General features: G+C 39.5%; 1 long non-coding RNA gene across 1 annotated transcript; it reads left to right on the forward strand.

Annotated features, from left to right (window-relative positions):
• Positions 1-490: 490 nt before the first annotated feature.
• On the forward strand, positions 491-19,172 carry LOC122971205. The gene is made up of 3 exons (XR_006399426.1): positions 491-501; positions 7,353-7,355; positions 18,996-19,172. It is a non-coding gene; the product is annotated as an uncharacterized LOC122971205 (long non-coding RNA).
• Positions 19,173-26,168: the final 6,996 nt, after the last annotated feature.

Genomic DNA, 26,168 nt, shown 5'->3' on the forward strand with positions numbered 1-26,168 from the left:
CTGGTAGCAGCTGTCAGCAGCAGCAGCTGCAGCTTGCAGTTTGCAGCTCTAACACGCAATTTCTTTAGAAATTGCAGAATTTTCTAGTTATATCCCAGATAGCATAGCATACGGAATTGGGCCACTTCAGGCAATGATGCGGCCCTGCTGGCCTTCTTCTGGCCCAGACAAAATGGATGTGAGCCTGAAGTGGCCTACGTGTAAAATAACAAATATGGCCCAAATATTCCATTTTGGGCAAAGATGCAGTTCTCTTGGCGATGTGTAAACTGGATGTGACCCTAAAGTCGCCCATGTGATATATAGTGAATATGGCCCAAATATCCCAAAACAAATGTGGGCCACCTTTGGCAAAGATCTGGCACAGTCGACAATAGTTAATGTGGGTATAAACCAAAAGTGGCCCACATATGGTGCAGCAAATGTGGCCCAGTTTTCTTAAAACATACCTAGGCCAGTTCTGACAAAGATACGGCACAGTATGCACTGGCTTGACTTGATGTGAACCTAAAGTGGCCAACATATGATACGGCAAATATGGCCTAAATACTATACAACAAATTTGGCCCACCTTTGGCAATGGTATGTCACAGTCAGCACTGGCTGTAATAGTGTGAGCCTAATGTGGCCCACATTTGAAATAGTAAATATGGCCTATATGTTGCTGAACATTATTGGGCCAATTGATACTGGCTTATCTGAATGTGAGCCTGAAGTGGCACACATATGATGCAGCAAATGTTGCCCGTTTATCTTAAACATATCTGGGCCAGTTCTGGCAAATATACATCACAGTAAGCACTGGGTAATCAGGGTGTGAGCCTAGAATGGCCCATTTTTGAAATGGTGAATATGGCCCAAATATGGTTGAACAGTATTGGGCCACTATAGGTAAAGATGCGGCACAATTAGTACTGGTTAATCTGGAAATGAGCCTGAGGTAGTCAACATATGATGCAGCAAATGTAGCCCGGTCATCTTAAAACATATTTGAGCCAGTTTTGGCCAAGATACGGCACACTCAGAACTGGCTAATCTGGATGTGACATGATATGATATGATATGAGATATGATTTACTGTGGTTCTAAATTAATCATAGAATTTTAGAGGTGAAGCTCAGTGTAGGTGCATACACACTGATAATGTTTACAACTGGGAAGGTAAGATTCTCTGGAAATGCTCCCAGAAGATTATTTTTCTACAGCAAAGTTTACCTTGGCCTCCTCCTCTTATAAACATAGAATTTACTGTTCTATGTCAGTCCAGGGATCATTGTCCTAACAGTCCAGCCACAGTCCCCACCCCTAGTCTAAGAACTGGTTTCCACTGTCTTGTTTGGTGCATTTAGGGTTGAACCTCACATGTACCCAATTGAACTGATTAACTGATAGCACCTTGTTGGGGGCTGCACAGCTTAAGGCAGCTGTCTTTCCGCAGACAAACAATTGTTTTATCCACAGGTCCTGGAACTGGCAAACCATGTTGACTGTGGTGACTGCAAAAACGATGTTGCTAGGCCTGTTGCTGGCAAACAGGAGTGCATTGCCAAAATGCCACCATTCCATGCAGGATGTGGGCCATATGAACATTAGGAATGCCACTTCTTGTTTATTTGGTTCGTTCTTGGTTGATATGCGGTATTGCTATGGCTTTCTTGTTGCCCGGATCTGGCAAACAGGTGTAGAACGCCCCAGTGCCATCATTCCATGCAGTATTTGGGCCAAATGAGGATATGGAATACGGGCTGGATTAGGGCCAGAATAAAAATGAACCGTGGTCCAGATTTGGGCCAGATATTGTTTATTTGGTTCGTTTTTGGTTGACATGCAGTAATGCTATGGTTTGCTTGTGGCCTGGATCTGGCAAACAGGAGCAGACCGCCCACGTGCCATCATTCCACGCGGTATGTGGGCCACATGAAAGTGTCGGGTATGGGCCGGATATGTGCCACAGCAATTTTGCTATCTGGGATATTTATTATTTTGCCGTTTTTTGGCGTCTAACTACTCCTATACGATTTGTTGTATCAACTTTGTTTCAGTGTCAACTGTAATAGCATACATCTCCATAAGGAGAACTATGCTATTACTTTTTATTTTTGTTACATGTTTCAATGATGTGATATCATTTTTTTAATTATCAAAATTTATAATGGAAAGTGTACGGGAGCAATGTTTGAAAGTTCATATCTCAAAAAGTAAAAGCGCTTAAGTATTCATGCTTCATGCACGGGTGACCCATGAGTAAATGTTTAACATATTAAAACTTGGAATCAACAGCACCACTATGTGGTCAATTATCATGTGTTATACGTTTTGGCTAGTAACTCATGAACCGTGAGGCCAATGTAAACAATATTTGCGCAGTATATTCCTTAGATAATGGCAAGTAGACTGATATAGGTCATGCCCATTTGCGCCTAGAATACATTTTCGCCATTTTGGATTTTTTTTTTTTGTAAACATATTTTTTGCTTCTGTTGGCACATATTTCATCCAATCTAACCACATTTGGTACATGCTATATTTAGATGACCCCAAACAAATCTTATGTGTTCATTTTTTGGTGTCACTTACTGTTTCTCTATAATTGGTTACCAAACTTTTGAAGGAGGGGCCTGATGCACTAGACAGGACATAACTATTTAATACTGAAATGAATTTCAACCAAATTTGGGAATATTGTACAAAACACCTCACTACACAAGTGTATAACATCTCATACAATTCTGTCCACAGGAGCACTAAAGTAGCATTATAACATGATATTTCTGCAATTCTTTTGTCTTTAATGAAATTAAACTTAGGTTCTCTCTGAGAATCTGTATGATATACTGAACCATGGCACAAATAGTATCGCCTTGTGGTCATTAAGAAAAAAAACACCGTACTACTTAATAACATACAATTCCACCTGTAGGTGGCAGTACAAAAAAATCCTACTGGAGCAGCAGCTGGCTGTTACTGCCATTTTATTGGGATCTAACTACCAACTAAAATTTTGTCACCTAAGTTGTAAGACGGTGTTGGTGCTGAATTGTGAATCTTTTGAATTTTCATCAAAAGCTGTTGCCATGGTGACACATTATCCGCCATTAAACAGGAAGACATTTTTCAGGGACTAGGGATGCTTGAAAACTCACAAACTTGGCACACATCAGAAAGAGTGTATTTAGTTGTCTGATATGGGTCTTGGCCTCGGTGGGGCAACATGACTCGAGGGCGCCCCCTACAAAATTTCAGCATCAAAGCCCCCACCTTTAAATTTTTGTCTAGATGAACAAAATTTGGTAGGCACATGTATCATGTCCAATTGCAAAAAAAGCCTCCAGGAGCCATACCCCAGGTCCAACAGGAAGTCAGCCATTTTGAATTTACTTTGTGATTTTTGTGCAGTTTTTTACATTTCCAGGCATTAAATGAACTTCTCCAAGAGATTCAACCTGACCAACTCCAAATTTGTTCAGTGTCATTTAAAGACTTTTGCGATGTAAAATGATCAAAAACTTGAGTTGCCATTGAATGCCCTTGCCATTGCGATGCAGCAAACTGTGATGTTTTGCAATGAAACAAGAAGTTGGTGTACCTTCAAAGTACATTGTCCAACCTGCACCAAATGCCTTGTGCTTGATTAGAGTCCCAGCCTGAACATGTCACCTACTGACAACAGGAAGTCAGCCTTATATGACAAACATCATCTGATTCATGTGAAAGTTGTGGTCTACAACTGATATACAGCAACATCATGTATAGGAGGTGATATTTAACATCCGATAAGAACCTGGTTGTGAACACATCTGCATGCCTGCAATAATAGCCCTTTGACTGCGGCACATCCCGACTTGTGTGAAGGTATGAGGGCCTGATAGTCGCTGCTTGCAGCTTTAATTAGCATCGAATGGTGTGAAGGCCCTCTTGTAACTGACGGAATTATTATTAGGGCCTGAACCCGACAGGCGAAGGCCCTTTTGTATTTGTGTGTTTGTTTGTTTGTTTGTTTGTTTGTTTCTTTCTTTCTTTCTTTCTTTCTTTATTATTACGGGACATCAGACCTAAATTTGACCCCCTAAACATGCTCAAAAAATTACCAAATTTGGCATGCACATCAGGTGTGGTGAAAAATGTGATAAAATGTAAAGATTAACCCCCAAAGTGCCAAAATGTGCTCTCTAGTGCCACCTGTGTAACTAAAATTGCCGCCACAGCCCGTAGGAATGTCATAGAGAGATCAAACCAAAACCAACTTATTTGTCTCATCAAGACCTACAGACACCCCTGATCTAAATCCAACAGGAAGTCCACAATTAGCCTTTCAAAATAAGACTTTGCCCCAATTTTGACCCCTAAACAAATGCTATCTCCTCTGAGGGTGTTAATGGTATTGGCTTCATGAGTTTTCACTGAACGCCCTTGCCGTTGCAATGCGGTGAATTTCAATGTTTCGCCATAAAACTGGAAGTCCTTATAACTCCAACGTTCATTGTCCAATCTGCCCCAAATTTCTCATGCTTCATGAGGGTCCCATCTTAAATACTTCTATGTGTCAATATTGAGACATACTCATAGAGTGTCTTTGTTGATTCCATATTGTGAAAATGGTGAGTTTTCACTTGATACCTTTGCTGTGGTGGTGCGGCGAATTTCGATGTTTCGCCATGAACAAAGTGTTATCTCTGCATGATCAAATCTTTTACAAATTTCCCATGCTTGATATGGGTCCTAGTCTGAAGGCAAGTATAGGCTCATATTGAGTCATAGTCATAGCGCCACCTACTGGCAACAGGAAGTCGTAAGCGCCACTCTTTTGCAAACTACTCCTAACAGGCTGGCCAGAAACACATAAAATTTGGTCAGCCAAGATGTAAGACCTTGATGACAATAACTCCTGAAGATTTTGACTTTTCATCAAAAGCCGTTGCCATGGCAACACCTTGTTCGCCACAAAACAGGAAGCTGTTTTTAAGGGGCTAGACATCACAAACTCACAAAACTCTGTACACACATGACAGGTCTTAAGTTCTGTAATATTGTATAGGTGATGGATATGGGTGTGGCAGAACAGCTCGACAGTGTCCCCTACAATATTTCAACGAAGCAGCCCCCGCACCACGTTAAACCTACATGTACTACGCATGAAAAAGACTCTTAGACTCATAGCTTAAACCCAACAGGATGTCAGCCATTTTGAATTTAGTGGTCAACTTTGGCAATGCCTTGTATTTTAACGAACTCCTCCTACAGAATTCATCATAACAACTTCAAAATCAGTGTGTGTCATGTCATCTACACTAGTTTGTGATCAAAAGGTATTAAAAGATGTAGCTATTGTTGAAGCGCTTGGCTGTGGCGTCGCGTTGAGTTTTGATGTTTCGCCATGACAGAGGAAATTGCGATAACTTTAGTGTAAATGCTCCAATTTGCACCAAACTTTACACATTTGACAACAGTCCTGACCTGAACACGTCTACATGACAGTATTCCATCAGTGATGCAGTTTGGCTTCATAGCGCTCCCTACGAAATTTCAATGAAGCAGCCCCAGCAGCAAGCAAAATAGTGGACAAAGGAAGTGATGTTTATCTCCGTCTTGCACTGTCTGGAAACAGCCCGGGTCTGAAGACATTTACATGCCTATGACAGAAGCCCTTGGATTGCACTACAACCCGACGTGTGCAGAGGTGCGAGGGCCCGATCATCGCTGCTTGCCACTTTAATTTAAAACACCCTTGGCGTGGCATGCCAGTCAGTTTTGCCCAAAGGACGTTTAGGGCATTAAACAAGAATTTGTTGCAACTCCACTTTACATTGTCCAATCTGCCCCACTTTTCTCATGTTTGCTAAGAGTCTAGGCTTGAACATATTTACATGTCAATATTGAGTCATAGTCAGCACCATTTACTGACAACAGGAAATCAGCCTTATGTGGCAAATTTCATCTGATTTACATAGTGTTCTCTAGAAGTGATTGTTATCTCCTACATGCAATGTCCAATATTCACAAAAATGTATATCCATGTTAGTTGCCCTCTGGTATTGCTGCATTATTATTTCACTTATATATTATTGCCTATGTGCAACAGGAAGTGAGGCCTAAATGACACATATTTCATCAAATGTATACACAATTTCTAATGAGTCATCTCCAGTGCCACATACTGCACACAGGAAATAATATTTTACCCATTAATACAGTGTCTGATAATCCTAATAATCCAGAGCCATGTCAACAGACCTCCAATAGCGATACCATGGCTGCCACTCCCTGTGTCACGCATGAGGTGCAAGAGCCCGTTTATTGCTGCTTGCAGCTTTATTTATCAGATGTATTTGTTCATTGGTGCAAAGGTGACATATAAGTCAGGGTACTTAGATACCAGAAAAATAATCAATCCATTTTTTACAAGTTGTGGTTTTTGCTGTTGCCATGACAATGCTAAATGGCAAAGTGAAAACTATCACCTGGTGTGGCAATAGCAGTCACCTTCTCTCTCCTTGCTGCCACCTGCCTCTGTGGAAGAAAAGTAGATATTAACACAACAACTACAGACTGCTGCCCTTACATACTGTACGATTATGTGTGTTTACCCATGCTAATGACTGTTTGCCTGGAATGTGCATTGTCCAATTTAAGAAACAGTTCTAATTCACAAATGATTCACAAATAAAATGAGTGAAAAGAAAGAGAATCGGTCTGTGGATTTTCTATCAATCAGAATCAGGGTTTTTTTCTTTTTCTGAAAACATCCAGAAAACATTAATGAATGAGGACCATTGTGTCTGGTGAGAAATAATCCTTATCGCTGGGGTGAGTTATATGTAATGTGCTCTTAGTTATGTCTATTAATCAGAGCTGACAGGAGTACTTAACTGTTCTGATTTATTTTCTAAAGCAATCTTTTTTTCTTTTTTTACTGAGCTTTCTCATTTTGTATCTTTCCCCAAATGAAGATGTCAGAGTTGTGAAATCATTGGCTTGACCATGGTGTGAGTGTCACATCAGAATGGGGATACCAAACTTTGACACCAAATTTCCAAATAGAAACATTTTCATTTTCATTTATACTGCTGCTCTTCCTGGGAGGTGTGCGCTCTGTTATTGTAAGTAATGCATTAGGGGAAATTCTGGATTAATGAAGCCATAAATATTTGGATCATTTTGGAGTGAGGTGGCAGTTGGAATAAACCATATCCTTGTGTTAAAACCTTTTAGTGGAAGAGAGAGAGAGATCTCACTGCTGGGTATGGGAATGCAAACTTTAATGGATAGCTGACAGACTCTCCATTTCACTCTTTACATATCACTGTGTTGAACTGCATGACTGTGACGTAACTCTGATCTGGCCAGAGGTAGAGGGGGTTGATAATGAAAGCTTTATTTCAGGTGGGAAGTAACAGCACATTTAATCAAATTGAAGTGTTACAGTAAGTTTTGCTTTGTTTTCATGTGCATTGCTGCCAGGGTGCATCCCCCAGAATGTGACTTCACTGAATGTTACTGAATGTGTTTTTTATTTTGCTGTTATTTGCTTCCACAGCTGTTGGATAAACAGACAGACTGGCCAATATTGCCTATGCTTTACCTCATGAAGCATCAAAAATGCAATGCAATGCAATGCAATAAAATAAAATAAAATAAAATTAAAAAAATACCGCAGTGGCATATCAGGTTATAGCACATCATGGATGTCTTTAAAACAGGCTCAGTTATCTCCTTTTTGGAGGGGTTTGGTTGTCAGCTACCCAAAGTGTAGGGATCCCTGCAGGTATCTATACATCACTTAATAATGTGTCCATACATCAACACAGAACATCACCCATTGGTTTGCATTGGAGCTTAGAGATGCTGCTTACGGTCAGCGCTGTCTTTTCCGTTTTGAGCCAGGACCTTCCAAATGAGGAGCACACGGTGCAGGGAGATGCTTTCATGTTCTGGAAACACACCCTGCTACCTCAGACCAAAGCTAACGCTAGCTTACTGGGAATACCAAGCACTGCACTTGGGCTAACATTAGCTATTTTAGCTAAATTGTGCTAACAGGGCAGGTATCATAATCAAGTAACATTAAACTTAGTGAAATATTGTGACAATAGTCCAACCCAGTGTGAGTCCCGGAGCTGTGGAGAGCAGCAGGTGAGCCAACTGTCAATCATAGCTGTTAATCAATGCAAATATTATAAATGGAGCAATAGTTTCAAAAATGACCACCAGCACACTCATTAGAGGACCCAAATGTAGTGATTGAGACCATAATGACTTGTTGAAAAAAATGATTGACTTTGTATTTGTAGAAAGAAGTTGAGGCTTTTTGAATGGGAGTCAATCTAGCCGCCATCAGTGGCATTGCACCTTAAGGTACTTCCATATCACCTTCAGCCTCAGCTTGTTGGCAACATGATGCAGTAACAAGCTCATAGTGTGTTCAGCCTTTGAGAAGCAACAGGACTGTAATGGCCTTCACAGGTTGTCAGCACCTCTGCATGATCCATGGCCTCTTCTCTCCTAAACATAAAATGTAAATAATCTGTGTTAATAACATTTTGTCCAGCTTCCTCTGGACACCACTGAGTCCTCTCCTGCAACATGAGGAATTTATTAGCTTATGTACTGCTGCCGTAGCATTCATGCATTCATGAGTCCACAGTCAGGGAACCACAGAGGCGCCTAGACTGTCAGACTGAACCAAAGGGCCTCTGAGGAGCTATCTTCACTTTTGGGCTCTCTGCCACCGAGGTATCCTCATTTATTATAATACCTCCATGGTAGGCTAGCACCAATCCACTTAGTGAATGGGAAGGCATGGTTTGAATCCCATCTATGCGTGTGTTGTGAAGTGGTACAGGCCAGCTGACGCCAGGAAGGTAAACACAGGTACAGATTGGGTGGGGGTAGGGGGGTGGGGGGTTGTGAAAGGGTGCCTTTTGGAACAGTGCCAAAGAACTCTTCTGTTATTGGGAGTTTTAGACAACATTGTGTCTGCTGACTCACTGGTCTAAAATTTAGTAACATGCCAATGTAAATTAGTTGTTTGGCTCCTGTTTTGGTGCAGTTTGGATATTTGACACTCCCATCAGCATACTGCATGACTACCCAGTTTGCATGTCTAAAGAGATCTTGCTATTCTTAAAGACACTGTAACTGAACAAAACCTGGGGCATTAAACTCCGCGAAACTCATTAACATTTGTATTTGCTCATGACTTTTTAACAATGGAGTTGGCAATGTGCATCTTGTTTCAGGTAAGGGTTCTGGTATAGCTGCAAGGCTTAGGGCCAGGTTATGCTTGGAAACAAATTGTTTTTATGACTATTGTCCAACCTTTTCAGAGGGAAAAAAATTTTGTAGTTGTTCAGAACAGCCGCAGTCGAAGGAGGAATACATCATGCATTTTGAATGTTGGATTGTCAGTTTTGAAAAGTTGCAGAAATTGACGGTCACAGAAACTACTGTATCTTCAGTAAAGGTCTGGTGCCCTAAAATATTCCCATGCAACAATTTCAATCAGGAGAGACAAGTGAATAAAGCAAAAAGAATTGTTTATTATACAGATGATAATGATGTCTCATCAAAAGTTTTGTCAAAAGTCCTTGGCGCTTAGACTAGGCTTGAAGTGACGCACTGATGAATCTGTGAAGACTGGGCAGTGATGGGGAGGTGGTGGGGTGTGCATAACAGCAGCATGAAATCATTATGGCAGGGAGGGAGAAAACATATTTAAAAAGACAGCCACAAGATGATAGGCTGACACTGAAAGTGTGTCACCATGCTATTGGTTAGATGTGACCAGCTGATGTGAATAGCAGACAATGACAGCAAAGAAATTATGAGTGCATATGCGTGAGTGATAGGAATGACAGATGGTTTGAGAAATAAAACTACAAACTTGAGCATGCAAAAGATAGTCTTCCTGACTGAAATTTTGCTAAAGCTCCATTTGATTTTGCTGTGGCATTTAATGTGGACATGTCTGGTGCTTGTTAAAAATTGACTAACATTCTACTGATTTGACCATCAGAAACCTGCAAGCTCATACATGTAATGTAGGAATTGGTTGAATTCATGTTGGGCTTAGTCAAAATCGCACTTTTAGCAGTCTGATCACCTTTTCAGGAGGGACCATCCATGAGGCTCAGACAGACATCTGAACAGAGAAAGGCTTTGAGAGGACAGAGAACAAACACACAGCTCCCCACCCCCAAGAGCATCCAACACACTCTCTGTATCCATCCATCCATTTACTGGCTGAGTAAATCTCCTTTAATTTGATGAAAACAAAACAGATTAGAGGACTAAGAAGTGAGCATCTCAGTAAACAATAGAATTCTTCTTGGCCTCTCCTCCATGGAGAATATCATAGTGTGTTTACTCCTCAGTTTAGCAGCTGTATGTAATTATCAGACCTGCCATGCCTATGACTGTTTGGTGGTTTCAGTGATAAAATATTGATTCACAGAGATCTGTCCAATATAGGCAATGTCTAGACATGTAAACACAACAATGAGCATTGACAGACTGAGGTTAATGTTCCTATTGTGATGCATCAGTTCATGTTGTTTTTGATCCAGGGGAGAAAGACTGTTTGGAAACATTACTTTTACATGAACACACAAAGACAGACACATTAAGACAAATCTGAAAAGTCCTGTTGTAAGATAGTTATTATCGTATTTGTATCTGTTTAACCTCTTTGTTTTGTTTTACATTATTCACTGTTATTTCTGTTCTTTCCCACTGCAGCTGCTTGTTAATTGATCAAATTAATTGATAGTGCATTGTGCTGCTGCTGGTGTTTGTGTTCTCTCTTTGTTAGAATCTCTTTGGGTCAACCACATTTTGGATCGGGTCTATTTGGGTCTTTCTCTTTTGAAAATTAATTTATGCTTGGGTTAGACTAAGTTTTCCATGGGTCTGTTTTGGATTGGTCCACAATTTTTGACCCATGAAGACCTCTACCTCAGAGCACTCCTTTTATCATTGTCAGTGTGCCACCCCCCACACACTACAGATGAATGGACTATTACACCACACAATTGTTTGCTTAGGGCAAAACATTGCGGTAACATGCTATCTCACACAGCATCAAACTGTGAAACCAAGTTATTCCAGTGGGTATTTCAAAGAGAACAACAAAAGGGAACATAAAGCTCCCCCTGAAACTGCTAGCAGTGCCAGAGTTTCAAACTTTTTACCTGCTAAATATCAGTGGTGTAAAGTAGCCAAGTAAATTACTTAAGTATTGTAGCCTATTTCAGTGCAATTTCATTTATCTGTCAGCTTGTAACTGGTTACTTAGCAGATTTAGATTTTACACAAAACATAAGATAGACACACAAACATAAGAATAAAATGCATGGTTAAAATAAATTGTTATATTAAATTATCAAGCAGTATGTAAAGCAGTTTAATACGGGGGTGCCTGAATACAAATATGTTGTTTGGCAAAGCACAAATAGTGGGTTTTTTACGAATATTTGTTTCATACAAATATTTTAAAAATTATTTTTGCAGTGCAGGTTGGTTACATCATGATCTCAGTCTCTATCTACTGTTATGTCTATCAGCAGGTCTCGTCGAGGGGAGTCACATCCACCTGCTGCATGACGCTGGTTTCCTTATCACTCCCGCAGTTGGGGGTGTTCCTCAAAGATAAAGCTGAGCCACTGACATATGCAAAGTGCTCCCAAGGGACTCTCCATAACCTTTTGTTCCCCTTCTCCTTTTCACAAAGTTAGGTTGTAAAAAATAAGCAATAAATGAAAAGTACAAAGCAAGAATTGCCTTTGAAGTTCTTCCCCACACATTACACGGTGTGCTGTCTCTGTGTTATGGATGTATAAATAGGTAGAGGTCTGTTTGCAATGAGACAACAAGTAAAGTTTTAGCTCAGTAGTTAGCACAGTCGTCTATGGGAGACTCCAGTTCGAGACCTGGTGTGGGGACCTCCTTCGTAAGGTAATTTATCCATGAACACTTATTGTAACACTTTCATTTTCTAAAATTAAAAGAGTAATAAAAACAAAAACAAGGTTTTTAAGCCTCTTTTCACTTTTATTCAAATACAAATACAAATACAAATAATTTTGCTGCCTCAACAAATACAGATACAAATACTGGGTCCTCTCCACATCCCTATAGTTTAGAATAGCTCCACCTTGAACAGACTAAGTAAATTTACATTGTCCTACAGAGTATTTCCACATTGTGGTTAATATAAATAGTTAATATAAATTAATAGTTACTTAAAGATCTAGAACTTCTTCCACCATTATCAATTAGAGAAGGGGCAAGTTTCACCAATCACTAAATCCACCACTGGGTAAAACCATACATGCTTTTTTTAAGCATTTCCTTTTATTTGTTTATTTATTTGAGGATGCATTTTTTTACAGTAATCCCTTGGGATAAAGCACACACAAGAATGAAAGCACACACTTTAAGAAAAATGTGCTCCAACTCAAGGAATGCTACAAATACCAAAACACAAACAACAAGACTAGGTCAAAACCTAGTATATGGCTGGACCGTGTATGGTCAATATGTGAAATTGTGGCCAATTTGTTACAGAGATATTCAGTAGTAGTGTCACTGCACACACCTTTCAGAATTACCATCCACAGGCATATGTGCATTTTGAACAACAGCACAATGATAATCTGGGCCCCATTTCCCAAAAGTATCTTAAGGCTAAAATGATCTTAGACCCATTATAATCCTAGTCTTAAAATATAATCTTAAGTGTTTTTGGGAAACAGTCCTGGTCAGTTAGCAGCAGACCCATTTTTTTAAAGGCAAGTGACTGAATGAAACTTCGATCATCCCCCTGCCTGTTACAATGAAAATCACCCATCCAGCTGTAAACAACAGGAGCAGGAACATACTGGTATATATTTAAACTATATAGCTGTTGTGTTCACTGGGTGACATGTACACCCAATCCTGTCTTCTAGCAATTGCATTTATATATTACTAAATTGTTCCCCAATTACATTGCATTGACAAACGTAATTGCTGCCTGTTTACATGTTAACTTTTTTAGATGACTGAAGTGCTACAGTTATACAGTATACCACACTAACTTGTAGGGAGGTGATCATGGTGGATGGTGGGTTTACAGACCACAGGACCTTCATTCTGGAGACCAAGGTTTGATCATGAGTCTTGTGTCTGGTTAGGTTTAGGCAACAAAAGCACTTGGATTAATGTTAGTGAAAGATTGTGATTTGGTTAAAAGGCAATACACTTCTTGTGTCTTGGGCTTCAAGTCAGTGCACATGCTTTCTGTAATCTCTTTCTGTAAAATGCTAAAAAAAAAAAAAAAAAGCTGAATAATGCTTTAATCAGTATTATTATTATTATCATTTATTACACTTTTGCCCAGAAAAAAAGATATGTTGCTGGTGAACATTTGAGTCATATGCCTTTTGAAATTGTTACAAATGACCATTACAAAATTACAAAATTATCCATATCATTGTTTTCTGATCTGCCACCTCTATGAAAAAGGTTTGGTTAGCTGTCACATGCTTTCTGTGTCTAATGACCCACATCGACCAGCCCCTCTTTACACATCAACCTATATACGTGCACCTTTACACGTGGACTCAGCTTGACCACTCGTTAGAGCCAATGCTGTGAAAAGTTTTTACAGTGTTGAAGCAATGTCACAGTACATCCTGCTTTGATTCTTCTCAATAACAAGGTCACAAAAACATATTTTTCTCACATGGCTAAAGCTGTACCATTTCCAATTCAGACTGGCACTGAAATGATGTTATTACAATGAACATGTTGTTATTCCAATTTGTTACATTAGTGTATTAACCCACCGCTAACAGTGTCTTATCTGACGTTCCAGTTAGAAGTTCAGATCTTCCACTGCCTTGTTTTTTTTTTTTTTGTTTGTTTGTTTTTTTTGAAGTTCCTAATGTTTACCAAATGATTCCTGAAGAGGCTGCTTTTTATTTTTATTCCACTGTGGAACATCCTTCCTCTTGATCTTTTAAACCTGGCTTTTAATTCGAGGTGACCCTACTTTCTCAGCTTTTAAGGTGCTCTTCTCTGCTTATGTCTTGAATGAAATAGGATAGTTTTTAGTAATTATTATTATTTGTATTCTAGTTTTTTGCTTACTTTGTTTTTTTTTTGTTTGTGAGCACTTTGGGCTGCACCAACGCATGAATAATGCTGTAAATTATTATTGGTATTATTATTGTATTTAGTGGATTTATTGGTGGTCAGCACCTTGTTTAATAGTACATGTAATTATATTTTTCATATCATAAAGCTTTTTTTTCGAATAGGTCAAAGGGGGTGTCGGATTGTGTGGGTGTCAATCATTAGTCTTTTGCAGGGTTAACTGTTACAGTTAGAGGCAACTGACACTCTCTAATTTACCTAAGCTGCACATCTTCGAATTGTTGAGTAATATACATTTCAGATATAGTGAAAGCACCACACAACTCCATTTTCACCTGGTACCAACCTGTGAGCTTTATTTGGGTGTGCTATTTTACCTTTGCAGAAGAAGGTCTCATCGCTGTTTTTGATGGACAGGTTGAGATAGCAGGAAGAGATGGAGTTAGATGACATTCCAACTTGTTATTTTTAAGTGTGTGTCCGAACTGTACAGGTGTCATTTTACCTGACTGAAATGTGATCCCTCAGCATTCTGATTTCATGGTGTTTGGCAAGCATTTGCATGAAGGTTTTTCCTGATCCAGATAAGGTGTCCAGATCCAAATCACTGTTAATACCAGGTGGAGATGGGGTCCCAAACTCTGCAGCTTTTAGTTAAAGGTCCAGTGTGTAGTATTCAGTAACAGCTAAAAGAACAGACTTGGTAAAAATTGAATAGATTATTTATAAGTATATTTTAATTAGCGTCTAATCAGCTGAAAATAATAATTGTTGTGTTTTCGTTATCTTAGAAATAAGCCCTTTATATCTACATGGGAGCGGGTCCCCCTCCAAGGTGGCCGCCATGTTGCATTGCCATGTTTCTACAGTAACGCAGAACGGACAAACCTAACACTGGCTCCAGTGAGGGCCTTACGCGTTTTAGATTCAGTGGGCGACTACCGGAAATGCACTGGTTTTAAAACGAGGAACAGACTAAACATTTTGTATTGTGAGAAGTTTTTGAAACCATAATCTGATAAATGGAGGATCATACTTATTTAGTAAATCACAGGAGCGTGAATTGTCGTCATCAAAGAAACGAAAACACAAAGAAGCTAAACGAAATCAGGACGAGCAACAGCATTAAACGAGGATAAACCCAGATGGAAATCCCTGATGAGAGAAATGTTTGCAGACTAACGCCGAAGTTTCCTGTTTACTGCTGGACAGATAGGAGTCTAATGTATATTTATTTTGCCCTGCTGGTAATGGTTCAAAACCTAGATGATGTACAATGTTTATTAGCAGTACATTAGTTTCCCTGAAAAGAAACGTCGCCATGTAACATTAAAGATTAGCACACTTGAGCTTCAGTTTGTGCCTCTCACGGAGCTGGTGGTCTGATAAGAGACAACAGGGAGGTGACGTCGTGCTAATAACCCAACAATTTATTCATTTTCTGTAGCAGTAAGACAACACATTGACTGATAACTAAGGTTTAGTGCTGGTGATGTGCTAAAACAGTGAGTAAGAATAATGAGTTAGTGTGAAAGATAAACTGAGGAGAAGTCTGCTCATCACCGAGTTAATATATCCTGTGAATTTATATTTATATTTTTCACAGTGCTCCATGATTTCAATGTTTGCTCCTAATTTGTCATTTAGGAGCACATGTACACATTGGGGGGCAAAGTTAGCTTATAGTCCAACACAAGTAACATTTTCCCCGTGTTCAAAAACATGTAATTGCGACCAGAATTTTAATTTTACATTCATCAGTCAGAAATAGAATTTTTCTGTTATTTATCTTGGTGTGTTTATCCAGGCCAGCCAAGGCTCCCAGCATCTTAGGACATAACATAATGTATTACAAGGGTTTGTGACTGTGTCATAAAGCACTTATTTTCTTGATGTTGCTGTTGTTTCTCCAGCTATGAGAGAGGTCCTGCAGCATCGATGCATGGTATAGCCTTTATCTTCATCCTAAAGTGACTGTGTAATAGGTCAGGTGTATTTCACCATGTGCCCTTGATGGCTGGGAGAACGTTGGTTTTTATTACAACCAAAGACAACAAAAGTTGATTTCACTGAATAGCTACTTGTCTCTGACTGAAAGTGTGTTAATCAAATAAATAATCTGATCTAGTCTGTTGTTGGGATGAAAATCTGCATGAAATAAGGTTGAACAGTTGGTGTGTCTGGTGAGCACATTAGATAGATAGATAGATAGATAGATAGATAGATAGATAGATAGATAGATAGATATAGATTTATAATAGTAAATTCATTAATTTGTGCTGTTTTATTTTTCTCAGGCACTATTGGTTGGCATTATTCACCATGTCTGTGACATTCACACCTGCCATATCAGAAGTATTGCAGACCAAGTCAGGAGAGGTCTAGGTAAGTGATACACATTTGTTTGCCTATGTAGCATATTAACTTACCCTGTAAGTCATACTCTTGGTTAAATAGAACTATTTTCACATGTACAACTGTATAAAATGTATGAAATAGTAAATTAACTCTATGTGTAATGGTACTGTCTTTCACAGAAGCAGTTTTCCATGCAGCTGCTGCTCTACACACAGCTCCTGGAGCAGATGAGGAACAGCAGTGCCAGTGAATCATGGGTGTTGTTCCTGCCACGAGAGCATCTTCATCCAGAGCAGTAAACTGAATACCTTTGGTGTGGTTTTGGTCTGACCCTTGTCAGCTATTATATGTGCAGCAATTTGACTGCTGGGAGGTGATCAGATAAGTTTAATCACACTGCTTTTAGTGTTCAAACAGACTAATGATTTGATAGATTATTCTGTCTTTATCAGAATCAACTCTGAAGAACACAGAATAAGCTGTCAAAATGTTTGTTTGAACAGTAAAAGCTGCATGTTTATGTTATCCTTTTATTGTCCAGATTGAAGTGGATGTCCAAAAGTGTTATATATATTTTTATTACAAATGTCATTATTCTTAGTGTTGTTTTTCATATTTTTATTTTGTGTTTCAAACAAGTGAATTACAGTTTACATAACCTGAAGTGGCAATGAAAATTAATCCATAACATGTACTACAGTGCCCTGTTCTGAGGATCAGTGGTATTTAACTTCACTACTGTTTTATGTTGCTTTATAAATATAAATAATGACAATATAAATTAATGGTGGAAGTGGTAATGACAATATACTGACTGCAGGGAAATACTGTCATTGTATAAGTATATATTAATATGTTTATCATTGCAATTATCACAGCACATCTGATGAATATTTTTTATTTGGTAAACTTGCACATTTAAGTTGAACAAATGTGAATATATAAACAAAACATTTCATAATTATCCAGAAAATATATAAATATAGAAAATGTATAAAATAAATAAAATATGAGAAATGTAACAAATAAATATGAGATGATTTGATGCCTTGATGATGAATAGGCAGGTGTTTGAGTACCTGAGGTACTGTGTGGACATTCCAGAGGGCCTGGAGGGAAACTCAGAGGCCAGGTGTGAAATCATTGTGATGTCTTTGGGGGACCAGGGAACTTGTCCCTGATCCTCCAAACACAGCAACTGGGGATGACAAGTCGGTTTCCCTGGCCTAAAGAGCCATGCTGTTAATAGATGAAATGTCTATAGGCAGCATAACGATACTCCCGGTTGTTATAATATAATGTCCTCCCAGTGCGGTATTATTATTACACAATCTGTGGGGTCCTGGCCACAGCATTTCCTCTCCTGGTCCATAGGGATGTCTGTACAGTTACTACAAGTACACCATGGTACCCCTGGCACTCCAGCAAACGGTGGGACACCATGCCTGCACTGATGCATCATCAAGGCATCAAAAATGAACCCTGGCTGCCTCTGAAGCAGTTCACTGGTTAGCTGCCTGTGCTCCTCCAAGGTCATCTCTTCAAGTCTTCAAGTTTCTGAAAAAATAAAACACAGGAAAAACACAGATAAGGCTTTATAGGTTATAAGTTTCATGATATGTTGGAAATATGGTAATGGTAGTGCAGAATGTGGATTGTAGGCTGTCCAGTGTTCTCAAACATGTCTACAACAATAACATGATTTTTTTAAAAAGTCAAAATATTGCTGCTCGATACTGTTCCTATATAGTATTTATATAATCATTCAGTAGTGTTGCTGATGTTTTCAGTAGCCTCTTTTATACAGAGAACCTGCATTAAAGCCGTAAAGAGGATCCAAGGGGAGGATATTTCTCTACGTTTGATAACGGTAAAAGTAAAGTTAGACTTTTCTGTCGGCCTCCCGACTCATTTTAAAAAGATGAGAGAAAGAGAGAGAGAGCAGCTGTGGTCGAGTGAGCTAGAGGGTGAATGAAGAGAGGGAGCGCAAGTAAAGTTAGTGAGTAAGCCGGTGAATCATATCAATAAACGTTATTTTCTGATTGTTTTACAGTGGTTAGCTTCTAAAGCACAAACACACCTACACACCTCTTCAACCCTGCAGCTGTTCACTGCGCCGCCTGATTTGGTCTGAATACGAGCTAAACAGAGCAGCAAGGCGGATTACAGGCGCAGTATTCCCGCCTTGAACGGGCTGTGTAAAAGGGGCTACTGACTCACGTTACACTGACAACACATCAAACTATACAGACTACAGTAATGTAAAGCACAGAGCTGCTATGTAAATACAACTTTGTGTTGTTCTGGCATTTTTAATATCGTGCAGAACGGGTAGGAATATAATAAAGTAATTGTATAAATAACATCACAAACCTCAGTCGCTTCAGCCCCTTTGGGGAGTTTCCAGCCTCTTCCCCTGCTTCCGCAGTGCTGGTGTTTGCTCTCCTCCCTCGCCTGGCCCTGCTTGCAAAAGCATCGCTAACTCGCCCTCTTCCTCTCCCTAGAAATGCTCAGAGCTGTCGTGGACGATGACATCTTCAGCAAATAGCTTCTTGTCCTTGAGGGCCACCGTAGCTTCTGGAACCTCTCCAAAGTCTTAGTGAGGGGAGGGGTGAGCGGCGGAGTGCTTCAATCTAGAACCTCACCGTTAGAGGCCGCTAAATACCACACATATTACACACTGGACCTTTAAATGGGCATTGCTCTAACCACTGAGTCACTGTACCACTCCCACAGTATGTTAAAGAGTTTATTTTACACATGAAGGTCAGTTCGTGAGGAACCTATCAAAATGGTTGTATTATGTCATCTGTGGTTCTGGAGAGAACTGTCTAAAGTCTGTGAAAGATATGCTGGGTTTAAAATAACTCCTTGAGTGCTAACGTTGACCGAAAATGGTCCCATTCACCAGTAACGGTGGATTATCCAAAGTGAATCCCAGTTGTCTCTGATGAAAGTTTTTAAAACTACCTGATTTAAAAATAGTAACTATGAGTAGCACTCTAATGTTTATATAGGGGGGTAGGGGTCATGCTAGTAACCCCTCTATGTCACTGAGCCACCATTTCAGGCCTGCTCAAAAAATCCTGAACACAGAAATGATGAAAAACAGTTTAACACTAACTCCACAATTCAGTACTACATAGATCAAAGTCTTTTCATGTTTTCAGCAATTATTTTCTAAAATGTATAATGTGTTTAAAAAGAGATCACTGATTTTTGTTTACACAGACTTCAATGACATGAAGTGTCATACAGTACAGTATACATTATAAAGCAGCTGTGGGCAACAGATACTGTAAGACTCACCCACATTCATTTATATATCAATGCACACTGATTTACTGACGTTTAATCACATTAAAATATTTTAAAGCATTAATCCGTTATTGCAGCACATTTGCTGCAAGCATTTAGTTTGCTGTTGTTGATAAAATCACCAAAGTGTCAGTTGAGTGATGTTGCTCCAAAAACAGACATGGTTCTGACGTCTATTCTCAGCGCAAAGTCTAGGACCCAATTTCCACCAAAATACCAACAACTTCCCACCTGTTTGCACCTCTCTTCCCAGGTGGGCACCAGAATACCACACAGGCAAGCAAAGCAAATTAACCCATAATCAAATACAGCATACAGTGCAGGATACTGTAGGGTTGCACAACACCCAGGGGAAATACCTACATGATAAAAATGAAGCAAAATCTACTGAAGATGAACAGATTTATAACTGAAGAATAACACTTGGAAAATGCTAATTAGTCCTGCTAACATTAATGGAAAGTTTGTAGTAAGGTGTGCCAAGAACTCTAAAATATACAGTATAGTTTACTAATCTACTGGTACAGTAAGTCAATGTGAACATTTGTACAGTTTGTACCACATCCAAAGTTACTGTGTATATGTTAGCTCAAAGAAGGCAAAGTAAATCTTTGAAATTGACATTTAAAAGATTCCTGAGGAGTGGCTGCACTGGGAGTGAGCTCCTGATTAAATCTCAAACTTGGACCCAAAAAAGTAGAACATTTTGCAAAATAACATTCAAAAATCTTCAGAAAGGACTCTATAGAAGAAGTGATAGCACTGACCAGCAAGAACAGAAGAGAATACATCATCTTTGGATATATTTTTCAAATCAAAACAACTAGTTAGCTGTCAACTGCTAACTGCTACCTGCTGTTACCAATATTCCAAAGGGGATACAGCACTAAAGAATCAATCAATCAATTTTTATTTATATAGCGCCAAATCACAAAAGTCATCTCAAGGCACTTTTCACATAGAGCAGGTCAAGACCATACTCTTTGATTTACAGAGACCCAACAATTCCCCATTAGCAAGCACTAGGCGACAGCGGTAAGGAAAAACTCCCCTTTAACGGGTGGAAACCTCAAGCAGAACCCGGCTCTTGGTGGGTGGCCATCTGCTTTGACCGGTTGGGTTGAGAGAGAGAAAGAGAGAGGGAAGGGGGGGGGGGATAACGACAACAGCATCAGCAACAGCAACAGCCAGGGAAGGAGGCCAACAGGACTGCGAAGGACCGCAAAGCCTCGGCCCGGAACCCAGGGTTTCCTGTGAGATGAAAAAGCACAAAAAAAACTCTGGGGAAGAAGCAAAGTTAGTGACATGCATTGATGTTACATGAATGCATACAGATGGAGATGAGGAGGAGGAGGGAGGAGCTCAGTGCATCATGGGAAGTCCCCCAGCAGTCTCGGCCTATGGCAGCATAACTAAGGGCTGACCCAAGGTGAGACTGGTTGGCCCTAACTATAAGCTTTATCAAAAACAAAAGTTTTAAGCCTACTCTTAAACATAAAGAGGGTGAAGATGGATCCACAGGAGAGGAGCCTGATAGCTGAAGGCTCTGCCTCCAATTCTACTTTTAAAGACTAAAGAAGCTGACAGAAGAGTATATTTTTAAAACAAGAAGAAAACTTAAAGGATCCTTGCTGGTAATGTAATCTTCACATGCTGGAGCCTCTCTGTGCACCCTGGATTGAAGAAGTGATGGCATATGACTGGGGGTCACTCATCAGGATGGGGACATGGTCAGCTCAACCCCCTGCCAAATCTGCCACCAGGCCAGTCCAGGTCTTCAAATGTACACATCAGATTAAACATCAAGTAAGACCATCTGTACTAGGGGTGTGCCTGAATACAAATATATTATTCAGCAAAGCACAAATACTGGGTTTTTAACAAATATTTGTTTCATACAAATATTTTAAATGATTGATTTGATTTTTTTTTTTCGGGGAGAAAAGAAAAACATGACAAATACCAGAGTGCAGGTCAGTTATATCGCTATCTCAGTCTGTCTCTTCTGTTCTCAGAGTTGGGGGTGTTCCCCAGAGATACAGCTGAGCTACTGACACACACGAAGTGGGAGCCCAAGGGACTCTACATAACCTGTTGTTCCTCTTATCCTTTCCACAAAGTTAGGTTGTAAAAAAATAGGCAATAAATGAAAAGTGCAAAGCAAGAATCACCTTTTAATTTCTTCCCTACAAATTACATGCTGTGCTGTCTCTGTGCTGTGGTTGTATAAATTGGTAGAGGTCTGTGTGCAATGAGGCGATGAGTAAAGTTTTAGCTCAGCAGTCAGCGCAGTCATCTACGATCTAGGAGACTCGAGTTCGAGACCCGGTGCGGGGACCTCCTTCATAAGGTAGTTTCCTCTTCATTAGGTAGTTTCCTCTTAAGAGGAGCTTCTACCCTCTGGACACCAGGATCCTGGATGGGATTGTTACATAGGACTGTCATCCGAGGCCGTTTAATGTACCACAGAGCATGCATGTCAAAAACCGCGTCAAGTTCAAAGCAGCGTTTCATCAGCAAAAACACCTGGGCTGTGTTTCATGGAGTGCTTTTTGGACTACTGTTGGTACTCACTGCTGTACACTGTCTGTACGTGTCTGTCTGGCCAGAGAAATCAACATTGATGGAAAACAACTGCAACACCAAGTGATTGAGCTTGGGACAAATGTTGGCTCATGGCCAGTTGATGCTCCTACAGTGAGTTTTCATCATGACTTACTGGGATATTTTGCAATCTATTCCTCTGTCCTGCGGCACGGACGAGCCCAAGTACCAGAGCAAATCGCAGATCCAGTGGACCGGTCATCTGCCACCCATTTCAGAGAATAGCAGGTCTCATCTTCATGCTTATCCTGCTCTCAGGAGATGTTCAGTTAACCCCTGGAGTGCTGCAGAACTTCGATGCTGATTTGTGCTTGAGTGTGTCTGGGACTCCTCTGGTGCCAGTGATGAATGAGCAGCAACTTTCTGAGCCGGGCTCCTCCCTTAACAGACTAAACTTTGTTAACACCAGGCATGATGGCTCCATGAATAACTTTTCACTATTGGGCTGTGGAAACCTTGATAGGTCCAGTGTCTCTCACAAAACCTGCTGCTGACACCACTGCATGTCGAAACCCTGCAGTGAGGAGGCAGAGGTTATTCAAAACTTTCCAAACTGTCAATCATGCAAAAGTCTTATGGGACCCAAAGCTGAAACGAAAGGGGCTATTCTGTGGATATTTTAACATCAGAAGAATTACTGCAAAGAACAATCAGTTAACTCATCTTGTGTCTGACTCAAATTTGGACTTTCTCTGTCTGACTGAAACATGGTTGAAACAAACAACTCCTGTGAGTGTGTTCACGGTACCTGGATACCAATGTTTCAGAAGAGACAGACCTGATGGAAAAGGAGGAGGGGTGCTTTTTTATTTGAGAGACATCATCAAATGTGAAGGTGTAGTTTACAATGCGGGTAACACGTTAGAATATGTTGGGATAAAAATAATGTTATCCCAACAAATGTCTTTTAACATCATAGGTGTCTATAGGCCCCCTTCTGCAGATGACACTTTCTATGATCAACTCACAGAAGTCTTGAAAGAGTGCGATCTCAACAAAGAATTTTTACTTATGGGTGATTTTAATGTGAACTGGGGGGATAAAACTAAGAAGAAAAAACTAAAAATGATCACAGAGAAATTCCAACTACAAGTAGTAAAAGACCCAACTAGGACTGCAAAATGCTCCAGTACACAAATTGATCTGATATTTACAAACAAACCAGAAAGAAACTAAAAGTTATAATTTAATCACTGGCTTATCAGATCATACCTAACCTAATGAGAAAACTGGCTAAAAGTAGATATAAGACCACGGCAACTAAGACAATGATCCTTCAATACATACCCAGAGCTAAGCAAGAAGAATTTATCAATGAAATTAACAGCTTGAACTGGGATGATGTACTGTCCTCAGATGATCTGGACTATGGCTGTCATACTTTTACTCACAGAATCAACTCTGAAGGAAAATAAATTAAATTAAATGTGAGGATACAGATAAAAATCTAAAAATAAAAACAATTTACTGTGGTTTAATGAAAATTTTTGGAAACTAATGAAATCTAGAGATGCTGCACTAAGGAAGGCAATTAAAACTAGAAGAGACACCGACATGCTGATTTATAAAGGTTTAAGGAACAAAGTTATCCAAGAGCTAAAAGAAGCTCAATCTTGTTTTTATCTCAATATTTTGAATGAGGCAAAAGGCAACAGTAAATTGATTTGGAAAAACATTGATAATCTCACAAGGAGGGACCCAAAATTTTTTAGGAGATTTTAAACTCAAAGTACAGGGAAAGTACAGTTCTTGAGTCTGTATATGAGTTAGGAAAAAAAATTACGAAAAGGAAACTGTATATTGTTCCTATAGATGCTACAGGCCAGGTTTTCGATTTCTAACAATTGCATTGGAAAGGATCACACATTGGCTTGACCAATCATGTCTGAGTCTAAATGTAAACAAGACAAAAAGTATGTTTTTCTCTAAAACTATGGTACAACCTTTTAACGCTGATATTTTCATCAGTTGAAAAAATTGACATAGTGTTTGACACTGGATCCAAATTTGAACTTTAAGAAATATGTTTAAAAAATGATTAAAACCATAAAGTACAACTTAGCAAATTTTAGACATATTAGAAACTGTCTCACTTTGCGCACAGACGAGATATTTATGCATGCTATGATTCTTTCCCATATGTCTTGTTGCATCACATGTTGGGGCCGGCTGGAGAAACAGCCATAAGACCTCTTGAGTCCTTATATAAACAAACTCTTAAAACTCTGGACAAAAAGCCAATGCATTTCCATCACTGTAGGGTAGTGGAGAAATACAATTTACTGAGCTTTGAGAAATTTAGATTATTCTCAAATTTGTGCCTAGTTTATAAAATAAATGGTTTGGCCCCTCCTCCACTATGTGACTTTGTGTACACTGGCTCAGTAAGTTCTATTAGATCCTCCAGAATATCCTCTATACAAGATTGTACCATACCATTTCATCGCACTGCATTTGGGCAGTCAGCTTTCTCTGTGAAAGCCACAACTCAGTGGAATGCCCTGCCTGATGATATGAAGAACTGTAGTTCAATCAATACATTCAAGGCCAAATTAAAAAAATGACTAAAGACCAATCAGCTGTGTGACCACTGAGTCAAAGCTTTATCTATGGTCTTCTCATTAGCACAGGTAGTCTTGCTTTTAATTTGATGAGTTTACATTATTAATTATAATAAAATAATAAATATTGTGGGTGTGTGTGATGTGCTGTTGCATTTAGCTTTGTATTTTATATTTTGTGTGGTGTGGTCTGTGTGTTTTTTGCTTTGTACTGTTTTTGTTGTGCTGTTGTATGTTTTGATTGTGGGGGACTGCAAATGTAAATTAGCTTTGAGCTAACTCCAGTGTAGTGCATCATTTATGTTTAAAACTGCACACTGTCCCAATCAATAAATAAATACAATTCTCCTGGAAAAGTTACAGCAGAGCTGACCACTGCCGCAGACTAGGGATGTGCAGAGCACAGTACTTGTATTTGTATCTGTATTAGTTGAGGCAGCAAAATTATTTGTATTTGTAATCGAATAAAAGTGGAAAGAGGCTAAAAAATCTTATTTTTGTTTCTGTTATGCTTTTAATTTTGGAAAATTAAAATGTTACAATAAGTGTTCATGAATAAACTACCTTACAAAGGAGGCCCCTTCACCAGGTCTTGAACTGGAGTCCCCCAGGTCATAGATGCAGACAGACCTCTACCTATTTATACACCCATAACACAGAGACAGCACAACATGTAATGTGTAGGGAAGAACTTCAAAGGCCATTATTGCTTTGCACTTTTCATTTATTCCCTATTTTTTGTAACCTAACTTTGTGGAAAGGAGAAGGAGAACAACAGGTTATGGAGAGTCCCTTGGGAGCACTTTGCATGTGTCAGCTTTATCTCTCGGGAACACCCCCAACTCAGAGGGTTATGTCCAAATTAGGAAATGTGTGTCATGTAGCAGGTGGATGTGACTCCCCTTGTTGAGACCTGATAGACGTAACAATGGAGAAGAGGAGAGAGACTGAGATAGCTTTGTAACCTGCATGCTGGTATTTGACATGTTTTTCTTTTCTTCCCGAAAACAAATAATTCTTAAATATTTGTATGAAACAAATATCCAGAAAAAACCTACCATTTGTGCTTTGCCGAATAATGTATTTGTATTCAGCCCCCTACCGCAGACCATGGCTCTTTTTTCTCTCTTGCTATTGGATAGCTATTGTGCATTTCAAAACCTCAAGCCAATAGGACATGTCCATTGTCAATGG

The sequence above is a fragment of the Thunnus albacares genome, chromosome 2, assembly GCF_914725855.1.
Source record: "Thunnus albacares chromosome 2, fThuAlb1.1, whole genome shotgun sequence".
NCBI classification, from domain to species: Eukaryota; Metazoa; Chordata; class Actinopteri; order Scombriformes; family Scombridae; genus Thunnus; species Thunnus albacares.